Source organism: Schistocerca cancellata, chromosome 3 (assembly GCF_023864275.1).
Source record: "Schistocerca cancellata isolate TAMUIC-IGC-003103 chromosome 3, iqSchCanc2.1, whole genome shotgun sequence".
Lineage (NCBI taxonomy): Eukaryota > Metazoa > Arthropoda > Insecta > Orthoptera > Acrididae > Schistocerca > Schistocerca cancellata.
This window is the reverse complement of record NC_064628.1, coordinates 767207360-767235264: the sequence shown is the minus strand read 5'-3', so window position 1 is coordinate 767235264 and position 27905 is coordinate 767207360. Positions and strand designations below refer to the sequence as shown.

At 37.9% G+C, this 27905-nt stretch overlaps 1 protein-coding gene across 1 annotated transcript in view; it reads left to right on the top strand.

Annotated features, from left to right (window-relative positions):
- Positions 1–27905, top strand: part of LOC126176557 (uncharacterized) — a 167494-nt gene that overhangs the window by 56261 nt on the left and 83328 nt on the right. The gene's annotated exons all lie outside the window — the stretch shown is intronic.

Below are 27905 nucleotides of genomic sequence, written 5' to 3'. Positions count from 1 at the left end.
TAGGGTCTGACCATGATATTGTGGAGATGAAAAGCTGTTCTAGGTGTGGTGGGCAAAATGCCAGACAGAATGGACCACTTTTCAGGGCATGATTTTAGGAAGTCATAGTATATTTTTTTGTGCTAAGCCATACCAGGATTGAATGTGAGGAAATCTGCTTTTGAACTAAGATGGTGGGATAATTATGTACAATGAAGGCTGAGGTGTATGCTGTAAAGCAGGGCTGGCCATTGTGTGCCAGCCAGACATCACACGTGCAGGCTGTGTGGGCTAACACTGCAGTACTCATGGAATATTGCAGTGTGCCATATTTTTAGTTGGCACAACTATCTTCAGTTTCATAGAACTATGTTGTCAGCACTATTTACTCTTTGCTATTTATTTGTGGTATGGAAGACATTCACAGGTCCAGTGGTTGTTTGTTCAGAAAGAGGCAGTCTAGTGATCTATAGTCACAAGTCTTTAAAAATGAATGGGAATGACAGAAGAGAAGGATGATAATTCTCAATACATATTATGCAGTTTCATAAGAGATAGATACCACACATTTGCTATCAAATGACATTGCAATACCTTGCAGAAACAATTTAAAGATTTAGTTGCCAATGAAAGAGGAAAAACTTACAATGATGAACAGATGGGATTTTTTGTTCTGTACATCAAGAAGCACTGTGTGCTAAGATTGTGGGTATGGAGCACGTAAAGAAATTGGTGCTATAAATAGTAAAATTTATGATGTGGCACACATTATTCCACTCTCAGTTCCTACAGGTTTCGATAGAACTGAACAAAGTGTATGGAGACTTCATACATGCATGCAAAGTACGTTGATTAAGCCAAGGAGATTGCCTAGAATGATTTTCCAATTTAAAATTTGCTATTGTTGAATTCATAAATGAAAGACCAGTGCACAAACAAAAATTTCAACATCTGGAATGGATTGTAGACCTTGCATTTTAAGTGGATTTGATTGCACACTGCCCACAATAGAACACTGCAAGGCTAGAAATAACTTATTTTTGATTTGATGTTGATGCATTTGAAAAGAAAATTGAGCCTCAGAAGACGCACATTCTAAAACACAGTCAGTCCCCTAAGCTCACTGACATTAATGAAAATGTGAGGTCAGAAGAATTCATTGTGACCTTGAAAGAATTAACCATTTGGCATTTCACTTGAAAGCACCCCTGAGCATGTGTAGATGTAACTGGTTGACCTGCAAGGTAGTTCCTTTTTTAAAGACAAATCCCTTTATCATTACAACTGTCCAGAACATCTACATTGCTCTCCTCAGGTAGGGTTTCCACCTCTCCACAATGAGCTTGCAAAAGTGCTACAATATTTTGACCAACATATGTGTATAAAAGATGTTTTTTGGTTATGAAACTAAATACTCATAAGGCATAATTATGAGGCAACTTGAGCACGAAAATCTGTGAAATTGTCTGCATCTTCCCACATGCCAACAGTTTGTACCACCAGAAATTATATCCTATCAACATGCCAAAAATAATTAAATAATACTGCAAATCATTTTTATTTTTTATATGTGTTGTTGAGAATAAAACCAAGTTTTACAAAGTGCAACTGGACTGCCATATGAATGTGTCATGTCTGCAATTTTCCCCACCTCATGCTCAGACAGCATGGCATAGGGTGGGGGGGATGTGCCAGCGAGCTTGAGCCCTATGTCATTCATGCCAGGGCATGATCTGCCAGTGAAATTCTTGAGCTCTCCTGCTGTAAAGAGCCTGCATCCAAACAAATATGTTTTCTTTGACCATCATCTCTGTGTGGGAGGAAACATTTCACATGAAAAGGATGGGACAAGTCAGAATGTTGTTAATATTGTTTGTTTGTAGATTTAATGTGAACAGAAGTGTGTAGCTGGCATCCAGTAAGGATGAGGTCAACATCAAGGAAAACGGCATGAGATTTTCAATAGGACCATGTCAAAGTTAACTGAGAGAATGTATTTAGAGATTCCAAAAATTTCAACAGGTCAGCCTCACCATGAATCCATATGGAAAAAATATCATAAATGTATCTAAACCAAACAAGGTGCTGAAGGTTTATGGTTCCTAAGAAAGCCCCTTCCAAGGTTGGCTTAGGAAGGAGCCATCATGTAAAGTAGTAGTTCATAAGTATGAAGTTGATTGAGGTGATCAGGAAGTAAGTCATCAGTTTGTACCACAAGGCTGGGTTCTTGATGTCAGATACTGTCTGTAGAAGTGTCAGAAATCTGGCATAGAAACTCATTTACATACTTCCATTAGTCAAGTTCCACAGTGGTAGATCCCTTGTCTGCCTGGAGGAAATGATGGCGTCATCAGATTTTAGGGAATGAAGTGCCTGAAAGTCTGTGTGGAAATTAGGGTCATGTTGCAGGGAGTAAAAAAAAAAAAAAAGGTGGTGAAGTGATGCTGGATGTTAGGAATTCTTGGAAAATTTGGAATGGGTGATTTTGAGATAGTGGTGGTGGATCAAGTTGGAATTATGGTCAAAACTTTTCAAGGCAGGGTTCAATGTCAGGTTTGCTGTTGGAAAGATTGAGATTCAGATGTTAAATGATACTGCTAGCTCGCATTACACTTGAAGGAAAATAGGTTCTTAATCAAATCTGCATGATTAAATGTGGGTTTATGGATGACAGTAAGATACCTGGATAGTACAGGTAAGTTAGGACGGGAGTGGGCCTTAGATGAGATGTTAAGAATCCTGCACTGTTGTTTCTGATTCTTGAGATCTTGAGTTGTCATTGCTCTGGGAGAGAGTGGTCAAGGCTTGGGAATGTTAAGAAGGTTGGCCAGTCTTGCTTTGTTAGAGAGGAGCAGTGTTTGATGGTGTTGCTGCTTAGGTAGCTGGTGTTGGACAGGGTTGGAAATACAACAGACATGGTAGTTTAGGAAAAGGTAGGATAGCTTTTTTAGGTGAAGTCCAGCCTGTTGTTACAGCTTTGGCTTTGCAGATGATGCCATCTGTGGAGGGGAAGGTAATGGCAGAATTTTATTGAAGGAGAGAAGTCTGGAGTTGTGTAAATTAGCAAATGAGGTATGTAGGCTACAGATTAGCCAGGTATGTCCAAGAGATTTATGTATTTGAAACTGTAAAAGGGGTTGTCTCAGGTTTCAAGAAATGGAATGTGAGACCTTAGTGAAGATAGTGCAAAAGCATATTTTTGAAATGACACAATATAATATGTGACAGAAGTCATCATAGCATAAGAGGAGGTTTTGGATTATTGTTCCTCATGACATCAATCAATACAAGTATCCAAAATACACTAATGTTCCAATTTTTTCATCACCAAAATTGGCAACTGCATGTACAGGAAATGTTGCTGAACTCAAGCATTTACGACAATGTGTAATATGGGGTTATCTGGTCAAGTTTGACCAATATGCAAATCCAGGAATTTTGAACAATCTCATGCTGTATTGTTACTAATGATGGTACACAGAACTGTCATTTTTTTCTAAATTAAGTGACAGATCATTTACCAAGAACCAGTGAATAATACTTTTAAATATTTTGTTTATTGCTCCTTGTGTTTTTGCAACTCTACTGGGCATGATTATGATACCTGCATCATGAGCAACGAGGCCTACTTCTGCTTTACCAGTATAAGATGGGAGATCGTTTACACAGGGTGAACATTAATAAAACTGACTGCATGGATGGATTCCTGACTGAAAATGGAGGAAAAAAATCCTGCAAACATTTGTCCAGAAATGGACAGTGTGCATGCAATGACAATAAATTGTCCCGAAATGGTACAGGGCTGCATCGCATCCACATCACAACAGATGTTCAAAGTGGCCTCGATGGGATTGCAGGTGGCTGGCATAGTAGGGATTGTATTGCAGGATACACCATGCTGGTGGGCCACTTGCATAGAGGTTGTACTAGGGTTCATCCCAATATCGTGTAGAACTCCGGCCTCCATATCTGGTGAATGAACAGCCTACCACCTCCCTGCACATTTGTCTGTCTGAAAAGACCCATGATCACACAAACTCCCAAAATGGACTTGAAATGTTGTGTGATGTGACTGGAGTCTGTGAGGGTACTTGTTTTGGTATAGCCACATTGCTTCTTGACAGTTTCAATCTGCTTGACTGTACATAAACACCATCTTGGCTTGTTTACCGCATGAATACCAGCCCATTCTGCTGCTTACAGTACAATGCATCAGTCACACAGCCTGCAGCTTGCAAGGAACACACAGTATATGATCAGAGGAACTATCATTCAGCAGCAGTGGTGTATTCCGGGCACATTTTCATAGGACCTTTTTTCCCCCATTTCCAATCAGGAGTCCATCTCTGCAGTTTGTTGGTGTTATTAATGTTCACCTAATATATAGCAAGAAAATGGTCCCGTAGTAGAATCCTCTTCAATACTAGAAGTATTTGTGCTCATTTATAAGAAGATTCATTATGAAAGTACAGTATATTCCTTATTATGTTTGTAAATTGTTGTATGTATGTGCAGATATATTGTACTGAAGGTGCAATTAATCATGAAAAGGAAACAATTAAACTTGAAGTAATTTTAACTTGAAGCTAATAAAGGTGCACCAATGTCTGAATCTGTGTCTGCTGCTCTATGCTGAGAGTTTTTGTGATGAATAAGCAAAAGCAACAACAACAACTACTACTAATACTACTACTACTACTACTACTACTACTAGTAATAGTAGTAGTAGTAGGAAATTTATTCATTGGTATATCTCTTTTTACAGGGTGCAGGACATGTTGAAGTATTTACAAGTTTATATCAACTTAAAATAATCTAACTCGTATACACATACATTTACAGACTTATTGTTAGAGACAATCAATAGATTTACTCCTGGTATACAATACTTTTTTTACAAATAACCTATTAAATAATGTAATGCCACACTGTTCACTCGTATCTCACTATCAGTCACTGCACACGCTATACACACATTGTTTCACAAAAGTGCACTCACTACATGCTCACACTCATGCTCACGCTGGGCCATTTTCTGTACCGCAACTTCCCATTTGCTACCCTGAAAAGCTGAGTCAGCATCCCTCTATAATGAGTGAGATGAGATGTTGAGCTCAGAAAAAGGAAGAGGTGTTAGTATTGTGCTATGCATAGCTTGGGGATACGTATTTCTAGAAAAGGAAAAAAGAACGAAAAAAACATAGTGTGAACTGTTATGCAGGATGTTGGATGTTTTATAATCATTATTATTATTTATTTGAAAAACTTTTTTTTACCAAATCCCTACTCTGTTTTATCTAAGTAATCCTTCATGTATAAAATGTATTGCATAACAGGTACTTTTTAGCTGCCTTTTTAAATAAGTATATTTATGTAATTTCTTTAATCTCTTTTGGTAATTTATTGTACAGTTTTATTCCTTGGTAGAAAATGCTGTTTTGAGTTTTATGTTTATTTTTTCTTGGTAAATGTGAGTGGGGTCTAGCTCTTGTTTCATGGTCACGGACCAAGCTGTTTGTGCAGTAATTACCAATGTTATTTTTTATGTGTACAACTGACTGGTAAATGTATCACATGGAGCAGTTAAAATACCCAGTGTTTTGAACAGATCTTTACAATAAGCATGACTACTATTTTTGGTCATTATTCTTATGGCTCTTCTCTGGAGTTTGAAAATAGTGTTCATATTTTGTGCATTTGTTCCCCAAAAATGAATGAATGCCATACCTATGAACCGAGTGTACAAATGCAGGGGCACCGACTTATAAAAAATACTGGGGGTCTTGCCTTGGGAAATTTTCTAAATTTTAGATGAAAAATAGTGAGTTTTAAAGTTTTTTAAGCATTTTAGAGTCATATGCTCAACATTAGAACCAGGAAGACTGGACTCTCAATAACACGACACTCCAAGAAACTTGATAAGCCTGACACATTTTTTGGCTTTGAAAACAGAAATAAAACACGAACACGTACAGTATTTTTGCATAAAACTAATTTAATTTACAGTAATAATCATGCTTACAGACTATTACAGAGCAGTTAATATATAGCTCTGAAAAGACTGAAATTATATTTAAATAAATCCTAAACTCTTATTAAAAGAATGAAACATAAAATATTGCTGTCGCAGAGGAATAGCACTTTGATTAATAAGTGAAATAGCTAATTTAAGCTTACTTTGAATAAGGCTCTGGGTTCATTAAATAAAAACAATGTCTCAAAGTTAATGCTTTAACAATGCTAATAAAGTTAATTCAGTATACCTAATACTTTCAGTCAAAAAGTATGTAAATAGAGGGTTTTAATTGGGCCATACACCCTAAAAGTATTTAAGTATTTGAAAATAACTAATATAATACTATAGTAATATAGTAATGCAGTACTAAACTAGTACTAATGTTTCAAAACTGAAAATTTAACTTTATGTGTGTATTTAATCATCTATTTTATAAAGATTTTTAATATTGCTCTAATGCCATTATTAGGGCTAGAGTGTCTTTAGAAAGGTGCAGATGTTGACTGTCTGACTTGATTACTGAATATGAAGTCGTTGATAACTGCCCAGATATCCAATTCATCCAAAACATCTCGGTGGCCATGAACAGCCAAGTTGTTCAATCGCTTCTGCCCCAATGTTGATCAGAGATATGACTTGAGATGTCTAAGAACGCCAAATGACTGTTCTGCTGTTGCTGTCACTGTTATGATTGGAAGTACTTGGAACTATCACGCCTTCCATTCAATGTACAAATCGAGCCCTTATATATTTTTTCCAGATCAGCAACACTTAGATGAGGGCGTGGAAGTTTTTCATTTACATCCTCTACTGGGCATATTGCATGGAAATAAAGATGTAAAAGGAAATAAGTCTTGAATTGTAACATTGACTCAAGTACCCTACTCGTACAATTATAATTGGTGGAGACTTCAATCTACCCTTGATTTTTTGGCAAAAATAAATGTTCGAAGCTGGTGGTAGACAGAAAACATCTTCTGAAATTGTACTACATGCTTTCTCTGAGAACTGCTTTGAACAATTAGTTCATGAGCCCACACACATTTTAAATGATTGCGAAAACACCCTGACCTCTTAGCCACAAATAATCCTGATCTAATAGACAGCATCATGATGGATACAGGGATTAGTGAACACAAGGTCAATGTAACGAGGCTCAAAACCATATCAACCAAAACCACTAAAAATAAATGCAAAATATATCTATTTAAAACAGTAGATAAAAATTCGCTTGATGCCTTTCTAAGAGTGTGTCTCCATTCCTTCCAAGCTAATTATGTAAGTGTAGACCAGATATTGCTCAAATTCAAAGATACAGTATAAACAGCAATAGATAGATTCATACTGCAGAAGTTAATAAGAGAAAGGACTGATCCACCATGGTACACAAAACATGTCAGAACACTGTTGCAGAAGCAACGAAAAAAAGCATGCCAAATTCAGAACAAAGCAAAATCCCCAAGACTGGCTAAGTTTCACAGAAGCTTTAAATTTAGATTGAACATCAATGCAAGATGCTTTTAATAGTTTTCACAATGAAACATTGTCTCAAAGTATGTTTAAACCCAAAGTGATTCAGGTTGTACGTAAAGTACACCAGTGGCAAGAAACAGTCAATACCTTCACTGCATGATAGCAATGGAAATGTTACCAATGATGGTGCCACTAAAGCGGAGTTACTAAATACAGTTTTCCTTAATTCCTTCATGAAAGAAGACGAAGTAAATATTGCAGAATTTGAAACCAGAAAAGTTGTTAGCATGAGTGACATAAAAGTAGATATCTTAGGGGTTGTGAAACAGCTCAAATCACTTAAGAAAGGCAAGTCTTCCAGTCCAGATGGTATACCAATCAGGTTCCTTTCAGAGTATGCAGACACAATAGCCCTTTCTTAGTAATCATATACAACTGCTCACTTGATGTAAGGTCTGTTTCTAAAGACTGGAAAGTAGCACAGGTCACACCAATATTCAAGAAACAAAGTAGGAGTAACCCATTAAATTACAGACCCATATCACTGACCTCAATTTGCTGTAGGATTTTGGAGCATATACTGTACTCGAACATTATGAATCACCTTGAAGTAAATGACTTATTGATACATAACAAACACAGATTCAGGAGCTTGGGCTCCACCCCCACCAAACTATTTGTTGACAGGGCTTGGGCCCCCTCAGGCCCCATACAGTCAGTGCCTGTGTATATATGAATAGTATTTAATTAAAAGACACCGCATGTTACACACTGATGATAGGAATCTAAGGGCATAACATGCTAATACAATTCTGTTTCCAAGTACCTTTGTGTGTTCACACCACTTCAACTGAGAATCGATATTCATTCCTAGAAATTTTGCATTTGTTTCACAGTCTATAGAGGTACTATCTATCTTTAATTAAACATTGTCATTTTTCCTCTTCAAACTGAATTTAATGGCATTATTTATCTTTGTTCAGTGTCACTTTATTGCTTATTGACCAATCATAAACTTCCTTGAGAGTTTCATTTGCTTTCTCTGCAAGGAGTTCTGTTGTATCCTCAGTGACTATAATACTGCTGTCATCATCAAAGAGAATTTTTTCACCGTGAGTAACACTACTGGGAAAGACATTGATGTATATCAGGAATAATACTGGTCCTAATATGCTACAATGTGGAACACCTATATCATATTAATGTATTTTGGTTCTGATGAGTGTTTTAATAAATGTTTAGATCTATTTGAAGTATGTGTTATCTCTACTCTTTGCAACCTATCTGCTAGGTATGATCAAAACCAGTCTTGCTAATTCTTGAAAGTCTCAACTACTAGAGCTTAATTACTGTTCTTGTTGTACCTCCACAGTCTTACAGAACGTGACCATATATCATTCAGTCTTCATCAAAAAATGTCCACCATTAAGATTTTAACCTAGAAGCAATAATAGATCTGTAGTGGTAAAACCCAGTTGGTCTTGTAGAGCAGTAATAACTGCTGATCTCCTCTGGTCACCTGTAAAACTTCTACTTTTCATAACTTTATAGGATCCTCAGGCACTGATTCTGTATGACTCAGACCACATTTGGTTCTATGAAGTGTAGCCATTCACAGAGTCATATTAATAACAGGAAACACTTCTAAATTCCCTTGACAGTGCTTGCAGACCCACCACAAAATATCATCAGCCAAAAGTCTCCAGTTCCTATAGAAGCTTAGCACAATTTACTTCCTCAAAACTCACTTCAGAAAATAACTGAGCCCAATTGAATTACCTTTTATAGAATTTTCATACATTCTCACATGCATTTACAATGATAAAATCTCATCTCTCTCTCTCTCTCTCTCTCTCTCTCTCTCTCTCTTTATATAACTCTGCATTAGTTCTTTTTCTGCAAAATGCTCACCAATCCACAGTTATGTGCATCTGAGTCCCATAGGTCCATACATTAATGCTTCTCTATAGAGAGCCCTTACCAATTGCGACATTGTTACTATAGCTGACATGCACCACAGAGCAACTCTATTTCTCAGAGTAAACACATCCCTCCCACATGTGAAATGTATTGACTTGATGTATTTTATTGATTTTAGCTTTAACAATAGGTTTATTCACTCGTCAGCTCACTGGGCCAGCTTTGAAAAGATAAACGAATAAAATATCTGAGGCTCCCTCATGGGAGTGAAAATATTGTGTACAACTTTCCATTAACCCACTCTGCACTAGCAAAATCGTTTATTGTGAACAGCAATTTGAGGAAATTTCCATTAGTCTGATGCTCTCATCAATAATAGCATGCATTTTACTTAATTTGTAGCAGCAAGTTCTGCACTACTTCTCCTCTCATGTTTGAATGTAATTACCAGACACCTTTCACAATTGCCAGTTGATATATCTATGATCTTGTTAGATTTATGGCCTTCCTGTCCTGGGCAAGACTTAAAAGAAATCGATGAAAAACCTGGAGTAAGGTCATCCAATTGGATTTCTGTCCACCCTTCATCAGTGATTAATATTTTCAGTCATTATTAGATGTTACAATTACATGCAAGATTCATCCTTGAATATTACATCTCAATATAGCTCGTAATTCCTCATTACAGTTGTTACAGTATTTTGTGTCTTTTGAGCAAAGATGTCATACTCAAAGAGAAGCTTGGTGATGTACGGTATGGTCTGTGTTGACAGGTGTCTGTTCGCCTCAGCACTACAACCTGGGATGTGTCGTCAATGGATCAGGTTTGGGTTGGCTCATGCATAGGACCAGGTGATTATGGACTCACATTGGGATCAGGAATGCAGTGTGGTGGACATGAAAAAAAAATTGAAAAATACAAGAATTTTGATCCATTATACTTTATTCTCCTTGTCACTTAAATGAATGGGGTTAATGGATTGTTGTGCTAACATTTTTCTACGCTGACATGGTAGATTCAGATCAGCTTTCACTTTATATCACCTGGTAGTTTTGTGTCACTCATGGAATGCTTGTTTTATGTCCCAAACTATTTTGTGTTAGATTCGTTTTCCAGTCACTAATGTCTGTTACGTATTAATCCAACATGACTTACTAGAAACTTTCTCTTCCCTACCTTATATTGCTCACACTCTCTCAACAGTCACAAATTGTCCTTGTGTACTCACAAATACACTTCAGTTCTTAAACAACTTTTCAGGAAAGGTTATGTTCTTTTGTACTTATTTTGTTTGTCCATTTTTTTATTATTACAATTCCAATTACTTCACAGGCTGTTGTTGAAGTCCATTCACTAAAGTAATCTAGCACTGCTCATTCAATAATCCTTTTGAGCCTGCATATTTATCCCACGTAACTCAGTTCAGCCACTGTTAATTTATCAGACTGCATTACATGAAAAGACTGAGCCCACCTGTTGAAAGTCAAGCCAACCACAAGAATATGGCATGCACATTCATGGTCTGTGTTAGTGGCCAATACCATAAGAATTACTATCTGCAATGTTGAGCAATTTACTCTCCTAAAATTACTTGGGTACTTATATTCTCCAGCAATAAAATTAATTATCGTAACCACCTATCTTAAAATTCTGTAAATCTTCAGCTACATCAATACAGGATGTTTCAAAAAGGACTTTACAACTTTAAAAATTCATTTTAGTTTACTGAAGACAGATACAGAGGTGGGTTTAGTGTTATTTTGTAGGGAAACACATCAAGTTTCTTTACCTTAAACTAAAGATGTTTTATGTGACTTCCATTGCTTATCCTGCACACATCCCAATGGAAGTCAATTTCTTCCCAAACTCACTGTAGCATTGCAGGTGGGACTTGCTCAGTGGTAGCATAATTTCTTGCTTAGAGTTCAGGTAGAGAAGCCAGCACAGGGGGTACAAACACAATATCCTTGATGAATCGCTATTAAAAAAAATTGAGTAGTGTCAAGTCTGGGGGACATGGGGTCCACACAATTGGCACATCACAACCAGTCCATTGACCTGAAAAGCAGTCACTGAGAAAATCCCAGATGTCAGCCACGTAGTGGGGTGCTTCACTATCTAGCATGAAGTAAACATTTTGTTCTTGGTCATCCCCATCAATCTGTGGTTTCAAAAATTGTTGTAACATATCAATGTACACTATCCCACTGAAGATTCTCTCACAGAAAAAAAAGGTCCGCACACTTTGTTCTTGCTCAAAGCACAAAAAAACGTTCAGTTTAGGGCTGTGACAAACATGTTGCAATGTTTGGTGTGGATTTTCACTGCCCCAAATCCTACAGTTACATGTGGTAAACTTGCCACTTAAGTGAAAAGTTGAGTCATCAGAAAGGATGATTTTCTCCAAGAAATGTTCATCCTCATGTAATCAATTAACATATCTGCACAGAAGTTCTTGTGAGCAATTTTATCAGTGTCTTTTATTGTGTGTATGATCGTCAGTCTGTATGATTTCAAATGCAAACAATTTCTCAACACATGCCAAACAGTCGTATGTGAGATTTGCAGTCTCTGAGATGCATGCCATGTTCATTTCTTAGGGCTTTTGAGAAAACATTGTCTCACTCAACAATGTCATCAGATGTGCTTGGATGACCTGATAATTTCCCATGTCTTAACGAGCACCCTGTTTCTACAAAACAATTATGCCACTCACAAATTGCAGGCCTACTAGGAGGGTCTTTAGCATACTTGGTATGGAAATTATGCTGAACTGTTGTTGCCAACTTCGATTCTTCAAACCAAAACACACAGCTAGCATGCTTGGGTGCAGTAGGGGCAGCCAATTTGAACGCAACTGGCACTAGCACTCCTTATGGTGTGATTTGGCACTAGTGAACTATGCAAGACAAAACTTGATGTATTTCCCTACAAATTCACGCTACTGTCACCTCTGTGGGTGCTATAAATTAATTTATATGAATTTTCAAAGTTGTAGAGTCCTTTTTGAAACAAAATTGCTGTGTGTACTATACACATATAATCTGGTTGGAAAATACTTCCTGAAAAGAAAACATGTAAATTCTAAATAGAATATTACGAACAGACTAGCTGTGGTTTGTCCATGTTTAACCACTGAAAAAAAAATCATTACACTACTTAATAACACTACCAATCTCTACTATTAAAGAAAATCAAGTTAATTAAATTCACTAAGCTTACTACACACACTAGTTCTACATTCCAGGAAATTTCCTTAAAATATCTAAACATGTAGTGAATCAAGTTATTTCTCTGCCTATCTGTAGAACACTTCTTTATGCCTTAATGAGGGTAGAGCCCCTTCACCTTCTTTGTTTGTGGGTATGCTAATAAGTATACACCTGGAAATGGACTTCTTATTACCTCAAAAGAACCTACAAACAAGACCTGCCAATCCTTTTTACATTTCTTTAACAGGGTTGCCTGTGGACCTATCCCCCTCATTAAAGGTTTACACTTTCAAACTACTGTTATGCTTTAGTCTCTCCATCCTGGCCTCTGTAGTTACGTTAAGAAAGGCCATTTGTATTTTTTCTTACCAATTCATTTTTGCATTCTGTAATTTGGGAAAACTATTGACCCATTCATTGTTTTCTTCTTTCATAAACATCAGTTCCACAGGTGTAAGTCTTGTTGAAATATGGGGTAGATTAATCACAATTCCCTCAAAATCTGGTACAGAAGCTATCCACTTCATCTGTCAATTTGGACAGAAGCTCCTCATCAAATCAAATGAGCTCTCAAAATACACTCACTATTGGACTTGCCTGAGTGTAGTATCTCGATGTTAAAATTGGCTTAATTTTGTTTTGGGCTGACATTTTCCTCCAAGTGTAAGAGGTGAAGTTGGTGACATTATCTGACAAAATCTCTTGTGGCTTGCCCAATGGTAAATACTCCTGTACTAGCTTCTGAAGAATGGTTTTACTCATGGCTGTTTTCAGTGGATGTAACTGTGCATATTTTGTAAATGGGGAAATGTACAATAAATATGCATACACCTCTTGTTCTTGGTAAGGGCCTGCATACATCAGCATATACCAGAGCTAATCACTTCTCTGTAAAAACTGAATGGAGTAATCCAATGCTTCCTCTGTTATTTGGTTTAGTTCTCTGACATATTGTGCGTGTTCCAATTATTCTCTGTACCTTCAGTCACAAGTTTCGGAAATAGCAATATGTTTCATAGTCTTTCAGCACACTTAAGCACTCTGAAATGGCCCCACACCAGGTGCATAAACTGCATCAATTTAGTTTCATAGCTTTCAGGAATACACACACACATTATCACTTCTGGTGCTCTGTCTGTGGAATAATACTTCATTTGCTACCCTAAAATACCACTTTAAGTCTGAACACTCAGTTTTCCAAACTGTTCTTCATATACTACACCAGTGTAAATCCCTTCTTTGTAATGATGACATATCCTGACATAGTTCTAAATAATATATCCAAGCTGTTTTACATTTCTTTTTGTTCTAATCCCACAGGAAGTCTATATAGCATGTCTGCAATTTGATTCTCCTTTTCCTTGGTATATTGTATCTGAAACTTATACTCCTGCAGTGCCATTGGCCATCTTAATAGCCTTGGTGTAAGTAACTTGCACAGTGGCAAGAAACTAAGGGCGTGATGATCACAGTATACTACTGTCGGTGCTCCATATAAATAATAATGGAACTTCTTACAAGACCAAACAGCTGCTAAAGCCTCAATTTCAGTAGTCATATATGCCCTTTCACAACTTGATAATGCCCTGCTTGTAAACTCTATAGGAAAGAATATTGGTTATCCCTCAGTTGTCTTAATTTTAAACAAACACGTTCCAAACCCTACATTCGAGGAATCAGTCATCGGGTGAAATTCAAGCTCTATATCCAGGTGATATAGTAATTTTGCATTTGCAAAAACATATTTAATTGCCTAAAGTGCATTCTGACATTCAGTTGCCAATTTCCAAGAAACTTTCTTTCTCAACAGACTGATTAAAGGCTCTGCATTTATAACTTGGTCTCCTATAAACCAACAGAAAAACAAGCCTAGGCCTAAAAATCCTTTGAGCTGTTTCTTATTCCTGGTTGTGGCAAAATTCTTAATAACACTTATCTTTATGCTGTCAGGTAAAATTCCTTTTTTGTTTATCATGTATCTCAAAAATCTTATCCTTTTCATTTCAAAATGTAGTTTTTGTAAATTAGCTGTTATTCCACATCTTCAAAAGTTTCCAACAACTGTAGTAACAAGTTCACATGCTGTCCCCACATTGGTATAGCTATTATTATACACTACTGGCCATTAAAATTGCTACAATACGAAGATGACATGCTACAGATGTGAAATTTAACCGACAGGAAGAAGATGCTGTGATATGAAAATGATTTGCTTTTCAGAGCATTCACACAAGGTCGGCGCCAGTGGAAATACCTACAATGTGCTGACATGAGGAAAGTTTCCAACCGATTTCTCATACACAAACACCAGTTGACCGGCGTTGCCTGGTGAAACGTTGTTGTGACGCCTCGTGTAAGGAGGAGAAATGCGTACCATCACGTTTTCGACTTTGATAAAGGTCAGATTGTAGCGTATCGTGATTGCGGTTTATCGTATCGCGACATTGCTACTCGCGTTGGTCAAGATCCAATGACTGTTAGCAGAATATGGAATCGGTGGGTTCAGGAGGGTAATTTGGAACGCTGTCCTATATCCCAATGGCCTCATATCACTAGCAGTCGAGATGACAGGCATCTTATCTGCATGGCTGTAACAGATTGTGCAGCCACGTCTTGATCCCTGAGTCAACAGATGGGGATGTTTGCAAGACAACATCCATCTGCACGAATGGTTCAATGATGTTTGCAGCAGCATGGACCATCAGCTCGAAGACCATGGCTGCAGTTACCCTTGATGCTACATCATAGACAGGAGCACCTGCGATGGTGTACTCAACGACGAACCTGGGTGCACGAATGGCAAAACATCATATTTTTGGATGAATCCAGGTTCCGTTTAGACCATCTTGATTGTCGCATCCGTGTTTGGTGACATCGCGGTGAACGCACATTGGAAGTGTGTATTTGTCATTGCCATACTGGCGTATCACCCAGTGTGATGGAATGGGGTGCCATTGGTTACACGTCACCTCTTGTTCGCATTGATGGCAATTTCAACAGTGGACATTACACTTCAGTTGTGTTATGACCTGTGGCTCTACCCTTCATTCGATCACTGCAAAACCCTACATTTCAGCAGGATAATGCACGACCACATGTTGCAAGTCGTGTAAGGGCCTTCCTGGATACAGAAAATATTCGACTGCTGCCCTGGCCAGCACATTCTCCAGATCTCTCACCAATTGAAAACGTCTGGTCAATGATGGACGAGCAACTGGCTCATCACAATTCGCCAGTCACTACTCTTGATGAACTGTGGTATCGTGTTGAAGCTGCATGGGCAGCTGTACCTATACACGCCATCCAAGCTCTGTTTGACTCCATGCCAAGGCGTATCAAGGCCGTTATTACGGCCAGAGGTGGTTGTTCTGGGTACTGATTTCTCAGAATCTGTGCACCCAAATTGCATGAAAATGTAGTCACATGTCAGTTCTAATATAATTTATTTGTCCAATGAATACCCGCTTATCATCTGCATTTCTTCTTGGTGTAGCAGTTTTAATGGCCAGTACTGTATTATCTACAAACTGTATTGGCCAACTTTGCAAGCCTGGCCTCAAAATACATCTAATGCCATTATAAATATCTGTGCACTTATGTTCAGCCTGAAAGGCATTACTTTAAATTGACAGCTTCTTCTGGCATTTATTAAGGCTGTGTATTTCTTTGATTGTTGGTTTAATTAGATCTGCCAGTGTGAGGGTCCCCGGTCTATACATGTGAAATATTTTGCCCCATGAAACTTTTGTATCAGACTGTCTGTGTTCTCTGGATGTTCTCACTGATGTAATAATTATATTTATGACCCACACATCTAATACCAGCCTTACTTTCTTTCCTGGTTTTGATACAACTGATAATGGACTACAATAAGGACTAACTGATAGTTCGATTAGGACACCATCTATCATTCTATTTATTTCTTAATCATCGATTTCTTCAGTTTCACAGAATTGGATACAATTTGTTAAAATATTTATTGTGTGGAAGCACTTCTAAATGGCACATAAATCCACGGGTAATTCCAGGTCTTTCTTCAAAAACCTAATAGCCCCAGTTCATTTTCCAGCTGGGTTGGAGATTTTCTCTGCTCAGGGATTAGGGATTGGGTCTTGCATTGCCCTTATCATAATTTTGTCCTCATCGACACGCAAGTCACTGAAGTAGTGTCAACTCAAAAGACTTGCACCGGGCGAACAGTCTACCCGACGGGAGGCCCTAGCCACACTGCATTTCCATTTTCCATTGAATCCACCACTGTTTAAAGTCTTCCAAATTGTTCTCAAGATACATGTAATAACTTCTCCCATGTCTCCATTGGAAGCTAGGATTTAATGATCATTATAACAATTTTATGAAAAGTGGTTCATTCCAGTGTGATGCCTTGTTCAAATATTTCTCAAAATACCTTCATAGGCTGCCATCTTTATATGAGAGTGGCTCTGGAGTACGTACTTTCTTTTTCAACCTCTCTTGAATCCCTCTTGATAAAAAACAATTTAAGACAATTTAAGAACAACTCAAATTCTTCATACGTTCAACACTTACTTGTCACATCTGTTACACATAAACTCCTGTCTCCTTGGATGTATCCTGCTACATATTCAATTTTTTGCTGATCTGACCATGCTTGTAGTAACAGTCCCTTAAATCTCCTACTCAGGGAAAGTATCTGAAATTGCCTATGTTTTAATATCTTTCCAAGATTGATTTTGTTTAATTATTAAATGATGACATACTTCTCGAGTCTTGCGGTCCCCATTCTGGGTTAATTTCTTTTCTACCTTCCCTAATTGCCCCTCATATTTCCTCCAAACCTTGTGTACATTCCTGTACATTATGTGTGACTTTTCTTTTCCATTTATCTGATTCAGTCACTGACTGGTTACATGCTCCCTTTGGCTCCTGATCCATTTTACTAGGTGTGGGTGAGCATTCATATATTATATTCTCCAAGGCTTCTTTGATTCCTTTATCTACAGAAAGCAAAACTTGCTGTTCCTTGTTTGACACTCAGTCTCCTAACTGTTGATTAAATTTCTTGTTATGCACTTTAAACTTTTGTTCCATTAGCCCTTTGTATCCTGAAGCTATCTCCTGTGCCATTAAGGGAAGACTCTGCACTTCAGCCTCCATCGTCTGTTGTCCGTCCTGTACAGTTTCGAATTCTTTGTTTATCCTATTCATCTCTATCAGAAGCTTTTCTTAAGTTTTCTTCAAGCTCATTGTCTCCCTCTTCATTTCCACTTGTTCATCAATCAGAGTACTAAATTAATCTAATTCTTTGACAAAAATTTTCCTTCATAACTTTTCTGGCAAATTCTTCACTTTGGTAGACAACTCTACTTGTTCTGATACTAAATTATCCACCATGGTTGATAAACTCACCATTGCAGCCACAGTGTTCATTTGCTTCTTAGCTATGTTGTTCACCATTACTACCATATGTGCCAACTCAGAATCCTCACCATGCCATCTCAGTACATTTTTTCCACTAATGTGCTTTGTGAACAATAATCATGCCTATTCAGTGCCTAAATTTGTCACAGTTGTCAAAATATTTACCTGAATAGCTGACATATTCAACTGTTCCATAGATAAATTTGTCACTGTAGCCTCATCCCTACTGCTTGCACTAAATTTGGCTCCTTGCCAATAATCTGACCATTAGATTCTTGATCCTTCTGCATTTAATAAAATTACCTAGTATCAACAACAACACACAAAAGTTTCCTTCTTCTGCTGTATGACACAAAAAACACACTTCACCATATTTGCTAATGACAAAACCATCATGACTGACAAAACAGCCAATTGTAGTCAGAGAACACTGCGACCACTATATTCAAAGAAGCTCTGTATTGGTTCACTTCAGATGCTCTGTCACTCTGTGTTAACAACAAGAAGCACTTCATTTAGTTTCAAACACCAAATAAAAGACAGGAAAATATTGATATAAAATGTGGTGACAGAGAAAAATTGAGAGATGAGTCTCCCAAATTCCTGGGATTACACGTAAACAACCATTTAAACTGGTCTGTTCATATCAATGACATCAATGACTTATGTAAAGGACTGAATTCAGCAGCATTTGCCATTCACCCAGTTTCATCTGTTTGTGACTTGGGAACAATTAAGACTGAATATCTAGGATATTTCCATTCACTTATGACATAGGCATCATATTTTGGGGTAACCAGCCATGAGTAAACAAAGTCTTCATTGCACAGAAAAGAGTCATCAGAATTACAGCTAGAATGCACCCCAGATGTTCCTGCAGAAACTTATTCAAACAACTCAGAATCCTCATCATGCCATCTCAGTATATTTTTTCACTAATGTGCTTTCTGAACAATAATGTATAATTTACAAAACAAACGATGAATATCGTGATCATGATGCAAGAAGTACACATGATCTTCACAAAGATATAAAAAATATCAATGTGGTACAGAAAGGAGAACATTATTCAAGCATAAAAGTACACAATAAACTTCCATTCCATGTTAAATCAGTCATTGGAAATACGATAAAATTTTAAAAAGCAAACTTTATCTTTTGAATACTTCTTTCTATTCCTCCCAGGAATTTTTTGACAGTGAGTAACAATTAGTACAGTGTGTTTAATTCTAAGCATTCCTATAAGAACTGACTATGTAGCACTGGCATATCAATTGATGAAAGGATGATTTTTGTATGTATTAGAATGAAGGACTTATAATTTGTTTGTGTAATCATTGTTACTGCTATAATCTGTGTTGTTGTTTAAACACTTCAACTTCATGTATCTGTTTATACATGATTTTTTCCTACATATATCACAATTATCCCTTTTCCAATCACTAATACCTAAAAACTTTATGTACATACTGGTATATCACCTTTATAACAAATTATTAAAAGCAGAAATTTCAATCTACTTGAAGTTGCAGAAAAATTCTCTACAAAGACCAGATTGGTGTACACAATGAGCTAGAATTCATTCTTGTGCTTGCTTTAACTTCATATTTGATCAGCGTGAAATTCATTTGAGATAGACTTGCATTGTCATAGTTGACTGTATGACTCAGATGAAGCTTACACAGAATTAGCAGATCTCCACCACTAATACATGAAACTGTACAAAGACAAGTATTAATACATGCACTATGCATGCATCATACACTAACCATAACAATGTCCATCATGTATTATGATACTGTAATAAATAAAATAAATTATTAATGTAAAAATAGAAATTGACTGCTTCTAGTCATGTTACATCTAAGCCACTTACAGTATATCCCTTATTATGTTTGTGTATATTGTTGTATGATGTGCAGATATATGGGGTGAGCACAAAGTCTTGTCCTGATTATAAAAATTTATAACAGAATAACCGTTTGTCTAACTAAGTTACACTTGATGCCATTACATAGGTTAGTGTTACTAGTAGTGACCAATAGATGTGCTAGTGCTTCACAACACCGACACGGCATGTTAGGTCACATTAGTTGCTGGCAAAATAGCAATGAAGCAGGAGAAAGTGCAATGTGTGCTTTGGTTTCATGAAACAAAATTGCCCATCAGTGTTCAGTGTAAATTTCTGGCTTCTTATGGATGCAGCTCCTGACGTTAAAGCAATAAAGTGATGATATGCAAAATTTAATGAAACAGGCAGCATTGAAGATCGTCCTCGAAGTGGCAGGCCTCGTGTGAGTGATGCAACTCTTGATCGTGTTTGGCAATCGTTTCAATGGAGTCCGTCTAAATCAACTTGTCAAGCATCACGTGAACTTCAAATACTGTAAGTAAGTGTGGTGAAGATTCTTCATGAAAGGTTTAGGTTGCATGCTTACAAAGTGCAAATCATGTAGGCCTTGTAACTGAATGATTTGCTGACACATGCTGAATTTGCAACTGAGATTCTCAGCAGGATTTATGGCAGTAATGATAACTTAAATCACATATGCTTTACCATTCTACTGACATGAAAGGTGGATTCATTGGTAAATAGGCATAATGTGCATATATAGGGTTCACAGTCTCCACATACTACTGTACAGTTACAGTGAGACAATGAAAAAGTGTATGTTTGGTGCAGCCTCATGCATAACAAGGTTTTTGGACCGTTTTTATTCATGGAAAAATCAATTACCACTAACATTTACTTACACATTTTGCAACAGTTCACTGTCACACAGTTAGAAGAATATCAACCATGCATAATTTTCCAGCAATATGGAGCATCCCTCCACCACACACTGGGCTTTGATAGTGCATGATTTCCTGGATGAATCATTTCCAGACCGGTGGATTGGAAGGAACGGTCCAACAGCCTGGCCACCATGCTCTCCAGACATTATGGCCCTCGACTTTTTTTTTTCTGGTGCTATATCAAGGACAGAGTCATCATCTCACCAGTTGCTGACATCGATGAATTGAAGGCTAGGATACAAGCTGCTGTGGGTACTGTGACAGAACACATTACGAAACACCTGGCAGGAACTGGAATACTGCCTTGACATTCTTTGAGGTACCAAGGGGGCATACATTGAGGTTTACTAACGTTGTTGTTGTTGCTGTGGTCTTAAGTCCTGAGACTGGTTTGATGCAGCTCTCCATGCTACTCTATCCTGTGCAAGCTTCTTCATCTCCCACTACCTACTGCAACCTACATCTTTCTGAATCTGCTTAGTGTATTCATCTCTTGGTGTCCCTCTACAATTTTTACCATCCACGCTGCCCTCCAATACTAAATTGATGATCCCTTGATGCCTCAGAACATGTCCTACCAACTGATCCCTTCTTCTTGTCAACTTTTGCCGCAAACTCCTCTTCTCCCCAATTCTATTCAATACCTCCTCATTAGTTATGTGATCTACCCATCTAATCATCAGCATTCTTCTGTAACACCACATTTTGAAAGCTTCTATTCTCTTCTTGTCCAAACTATTTATCGTCCATGTTTCACTTCCATGCATGGCTACACTCCACACAAACACTTTCAGAAAGGACTTCCTGACACTTAAATCTATACTTGATGTTAACAAATTTCTCTTCTTCAGAAACGCTTTCCTTGCCATTGCCAGTCTACATTTTATATTCTCTCTATTTCGACCATCATCAGTTATTTTGCTCCCCAAATAGCAAAACTCCTTTACTACTTTAAGTGTCTCATTTCCTAATCTAATTCCCTCAACATCACCTGACTTAATTCGACTACATTCCATTATCCTCATTTTGCTTTTTTTGATGTTCATCTTTGATGTTCCTCCTTTCAAGACACTGTCCATTCCATTCAAGTGCTCTTCCAAGTCTTTTTCTGTCTCTGGGAGAATTACAATGTGATTGGCGAACCTCAAAGTTTTTATTTCTTCTCCATGGATTTTAATACCTACTCTGAATTTTTCTTTTGTTTCTTTTACAGCTTGCTCAATATACAGATTGAATAACATTGGGGAGAGGCTACAATCCTGTCTCACTCCATTCCCAACCACTGCTTCCCTTTCATGCCCCCTTGATTCTTATAACTGCCGTCTGGTTTCTGTAGAAATTGCAAATAGACTTTCACTCCCTGTATTTTACCCAAGTCACCTTTAGAATGTGAAAGAGATTATTCCAGTCAACATTGTCAAAAGCTTTCTCCAAGTCTACAAATGCTAGAAACGTAGGTTTGCCTTTCCTTAATCTTTCCTCCAAGATAAGTCGTAAGGTCAGTATTGCCTCACATGTTCCAATATTTCTATGGAATTCAAACTGATCTTCCCCGAGGTCAGCTTCTACCAGTTTTTCCATTCGTCTCTAAAGAATTCGTGTTAGTATTTTGCAGCCGTGGCTTATTAAACTGATAGTTCGGTAATTTTCACATCTTTCAACACCTGCTTTCTTTGGGATTGGAATTATTATATTCTTCTTCAAGTCTGAGGGTATTTCGCCTGTCTCATACATCTTGCTCACCAGATGGTAGAGTTTTGTCAGGACTTGCTCTCCCAAGGCTGTCAGTAGTTCTATTGGAATGTTGTCTACTCTGTTTTGACTTACGTCTTTCAGTGCTCTGTCAAACTCTTCATACAGTATCGTATCTCCTATTTCATCTCCATCTACATCTCTTCCATTTCCATAATATTGTCCTCAAGTACACTGCCCTTGTATAGACCCCTCTATATACTCCTTCCACCTTTCTGCTTTCCCTTCTTTGCTTAGAACTGGGTTTCCATCTGAGCTCTTGATATTCATACAAGTGGTTCTCTTTTCTCCAAAGGTCTCTTTAATTTTCCTGTAGGCAGTATCTACCTTACCCCTAGTGAGATAAGCCTCTACATCCTTACATTTGTCCTCTAGCCATCCCTGCTTAGCCGTTTTGCACTTCCTGTCGATCTCATTTTTGAGACGTTTGTATTTGTTTTTGCGTGCTTCATTTACTGCATTTTTATATTTTCTCCTTTCATCAATTAAATTCAATATATCTTCTGTTACCCTAGGATTTCTACTAGCCCTCATCTTTTTACCTACTTGATCCTCATCTGCCTTCACTACTTCATCCCTCAAAGCTATCCATTCTTCTTCTACTGTATTTCTTTCCCCCATTCCTGTCAAATGTTCCGTTATGCTCCCCCTGAAAGTCTGTACAACCTCTGGTTTAGTCAGTTTGTCCAGATCCCATCTCCTTAAATATACTAACATAAGTGATCTTAAAAAAAAAACTAGTAACACTAACCTGCGTAACAGCATCAAATGTAAATTATTCTGTCAAATGGTGATTCTGTAATAAATTGTTGTAATCAGGGGAAGATTGTGTGCTCACCCTGAATTGTACTGAATGTGCATTTTATCACTTAAAGCAGGCTCAGACATGGTAATTGGATGTCTCTATAGGCCCCCTGGCTCAGCAACTGTTGTGGCTGAGCACCTGAAGGATAATTTGGAAAATATTTAGAGTAGATTTCTCCACCATGTTATAGTTCTGGGTGGAGATTTTAATTTGCCGGATATAGACTGAGAGACTCAAACGTTCATAAAGGGTGGCAGGGACAAAGAATCCAGTGAGATTTTTTTAAGTGCTTTATCTGAAAACTACCTTGAGCAGTTAAACAGAGAACCGACTCGTGGCGATAACATATTAGACCTTCTGGTGACAAACAGACCCAAACTATTTGCAACAGTTAATGCAGAACAGGGAATCAGCGATCATAAAGTGGTTACTGCATCGATGATTTCAGCCGTAAATAGAAATAGTAAAAAAGGTAGGAAGATTTTTCTGTTTAGCAAAAGTGACAAAAAGCAGATTACAGAGTACCTGATGGCTCAACACAAAAGTTTTGTCTCAAGTACAGATAGTGTTGAGGATCAGTGGACAAATTTCAAAACCATCGTACAATATGCGTTAGATGAGTATGTGCCAAGCAAGATCATAAGAGATGGAAAAGAGCCACCATGGTACAACAACTGAGTTAGAAAACTGCTGCAGAAGCAAAGGGAACTTCACAGCAAACATAAATAGCCAAAGCCTTGCAGACAAACAAAAATTACGCGAAGTGAAATGTAGTGAGAGGAGGGCTATGCGAGAGGCATTCATTGAATTCAAATGTAAAGTTCTATGTACTGACTTGGCAGAAAATCCTAAGAAATTTTGGTCTTATGTGAAAACAGTAGGTGGATCAAAACAAAATGTCCAGACACTCTGTGACCAAAATGGTACTGAAACAGGGGATGACAGACTAAAGGCCGAAATACTAAATGTCTTTTTCCAAAGCTGTTTCACAGAGGAAGACTGCAATGTAGTTCCTTCTCTAGATTGTCACACAGATGACAAAATGGTAGATATTGAAATAGATGACAGAGGGATAGAGAAACAATTAAAATCGCTCAAAATAGGAAAGTCCGCTGGGCCTGATGGGATACCAGTTCGATTTTACTCAGAGTACGCAAAGGAACTTGCCCCCTTCTTACAGCGGTGTACCGTAGGTCTCTAGAAGAGCATAGCGTTCCAAAGGATTGGAAAAGGGCACAGGTCATCCCCGTTTTCAAGAAGGGACGTCGAACACATGTGCAGAACTATAGACCTATATCTCTAACGTCGATCAGTTGTAGAATTTTGGAACACGTATTATGTTAGAGTATAATGACTTTTCTGGAGACTAGAAATCTACTCTGTAGGAATCAGCATGGGTTTCAAAAAAGACGGTGGTGTGAAACCCAGCTCGTGCTATTCGTCCGCGAGACTCGGAGGGCCCTAGACACGGATTCACAGGTAGATGCCGTGTTTCTTGACTTCCGCAAGGTGTTCGATACAGTTCCCCACAGTCATTTAATGAACAAAGTAAGAGCATATGGACTATCAGACCAATTGTGTGATTGGATTGAAGAGTTCCTAGATAACAGAACGCAGCATGTCATTCTCAATGGAGAGAAGTCTTCCGAAGTAAGATTGATTACAGGTGTGCCACAGGGGAGTGTGATAGGACCGTTGCTATTCACAATATACATAAATGACCTTGTGGATGACATCAGAAGTTCACTGTGGCTATTTGCAGATGATGCTGTGGTGTATCAAGAGGTTGTAACAATGGAAAATTGTACTGAAATGCAGGAGGATCTGCAGCGAATTGACGCATGGTGCAGGGAATGGCAATTGAATCTCAATGTAGACAAGTGTAATGTGCTGTGAATACATAGAAAGATAGATCCCTTATCATTTAGCTACAAAGTAGCAGGTCAGCAACTGGAAGCAGTTAATTCCATAAATTATCTGGGAGTACGCATTAGGAGTGATTTAAAATGGAATGATCATATAAAGTTGATTGTCGGTAAAGCAGATGCCAGACTGAGAGTCATTGGAAGAATCCTAAGGAAATGCAATCTGAAAACAAAGGAAGTAGGTTACAGTACGCTTGTTCGCCCACTGCTTGAATACTGCTCAGCAGTGTGGGATCCGTACCAGATAGGGTTGACAGAAGAGATAGAGAAGATCCAACGGAGAGCAGCGTGCTTCATTACAGGATCATTTAGTAATCTCGAAAGCATTACGGAGATGATAGATAAACTCCAGTGGAAGACTCTGCAGGAGAGATGTTCAGTAGCTCGGTACGGGCTTTTGTTAAAGTTTCGAGAACATACCTTCACCGAGAAGTCAAGCAGTATATTTCTCCCTCCTATGTATATCTCGCGAAGAGACCATGAGGATAAAATCAGAGAGATTAGAGCCCACACAGAAGCATACCGACAATCCTTCTTTCCACGAGCAATACGAGACTGGAATAGAAGGAAGAACCAATAGAGGTACTCAGGGTATCCTCCTCCACACACCATCAGGTGGCTTGCGGAGTATGGATGTAGATGTAGATGTAATAGAGACGCGCTAGTGTCTAAATCCATGTCTATTGCTCTAAAGTGAGAAAGTTTGTGTCCTGAATAAGCAGAAACCCTCTTGTTAACACTTGAATGTCTCAGTTACTAGAGCACAAATTATCATTCTTGTTGTACCTACACTGTCTTACAGAACATGAACAAACATCATTAACTTTCATCAAAAATGTGTGGCATTATGATTGTAACCTAGAAAGAATATTAAATCTGTAGTGGTGAAATCTTGTTGATTTTGTGGAGCAGAAGCAACTGCTGATATCCTCTGGTTGCCTGTAAAACTTTTACTGTTCATAAATAGGAACTTGTATTGGATCCTCAGATACTGATTATGTATGACTCAGTCCACGTTTGGATATACGATGTGTAGCCATTTGCAGATTTTTATTAATAACATGAAACACTTCAAAATTCCCTTGACAGTGCTTGCAGATCCACCAGCAAACATTATCAACATTATCATCTTAAGCTCCTACAGAAGCTTAGGACAATTCACGTCCTCAAAATTCACTTTGGAAAATAACTGAGCTCAATTGAATTTCCATATATTTTCACATACATTTACAATGATAAAATCTTGGATCTCCCTCTCTTCCTTTATACAACTCTGTATTAGTTCATTTTCTACAAAATGCTCAACAATCGACAAATATGTGTATCTGAGTGCCTTAGGTCCATATGTTAACAATTCTCTATAGTGAGCCCTTTCCGATCACAAACTTTTTACTATAGCTGACCGCGCACAATGGAGCAACTCTATTTCTTGGAGCTAACACATCCCTCTCACAGGTAAAATGCACTGACTTGATGTATTTTATCAATTTTAGCTTTAACAGTAGAAGGTTTTATGAACTGTCAGGTGATTGGGCCAGCTTCAAAAAGGTAAATGAATAAAATATCTCTGTCTAGTGCAGATTTGACCAGGATATTACAAAAGCAGCATGAGCTATCTAATGTGACTTTGTGTTACCTATCAGTTAAATATTAATTAATCCATTTACTCATCATACCTCAAAATCCATGAACTTTCCCCTAAAGAAAGTTGTGATTCGTCCAATCAAATGCCTAAGACAGGGTTTCTTAACATGCAGCATCAGATCAGAAGATTACCTTCCTAAAGACCTTATCTTTTGCTTCAAATCTAATTTGAACCATGCTTGGTTGTTCTTTGCAGTGGAAACATTTTTTCACAACACACCTTACTGACACTCCAACCATGATCCCCTTCCCCTTCCACCCAGTCATCCCCTAGTAATCTTTAGGAACTCCTCCTAACCTGGTCTGACCTTCCTTTCCTAAATCCCTCCCTGGTGAGTCCAACATCACTCCTATGGAATGCACTGCTATCTGTAGTCTGAAAAAACAATCCAGACCTTATCATCATTGCCCCCAGACAAAGGTTCCAACATGGTGGTCATGAATCATAGTTACTAAGTGGCAGAGGGTCTCCACTAAATTTCTGACACCTCTGCATACAAACCACAGAACTATGATCCTGTCCCAGAAGTCCAACATGATCTCAAACAGCTTCTCAAAGTCTTAGGTCTATCCCAAAATGTGACATGTGGGGAACTCAATAGGGATCTATCTTCAGCATACAGAAGTTTGATGTAAGAATTGTGTGTGGTGTTTTTTCCCAAAAGAATCCTGCAATAACCTTTACAAAACACTCTTTTGACAACAATTTTCTGTGTATACAGGACGAATATTAATAAATGTCATGAACTTCAGAGATGGATTCCTGACTGGAAATGGAGAAAAGAAAAAAAAAGGTCCTATGATCATGAGTCTGGAAATGCATCATTGCTAAGGTGGATAGTACTGACAAATGACAGCTCCTCTGACTGTGTGCCATGTGTTCCCTGTATGTTGCAGGCTGTGAGATTGGTGTAGCAAACTGTAAGCAGAAGAATGGTCCATATTCGTGTTGCAAACAAACCGAGGTAGAGTCTGTGTACAG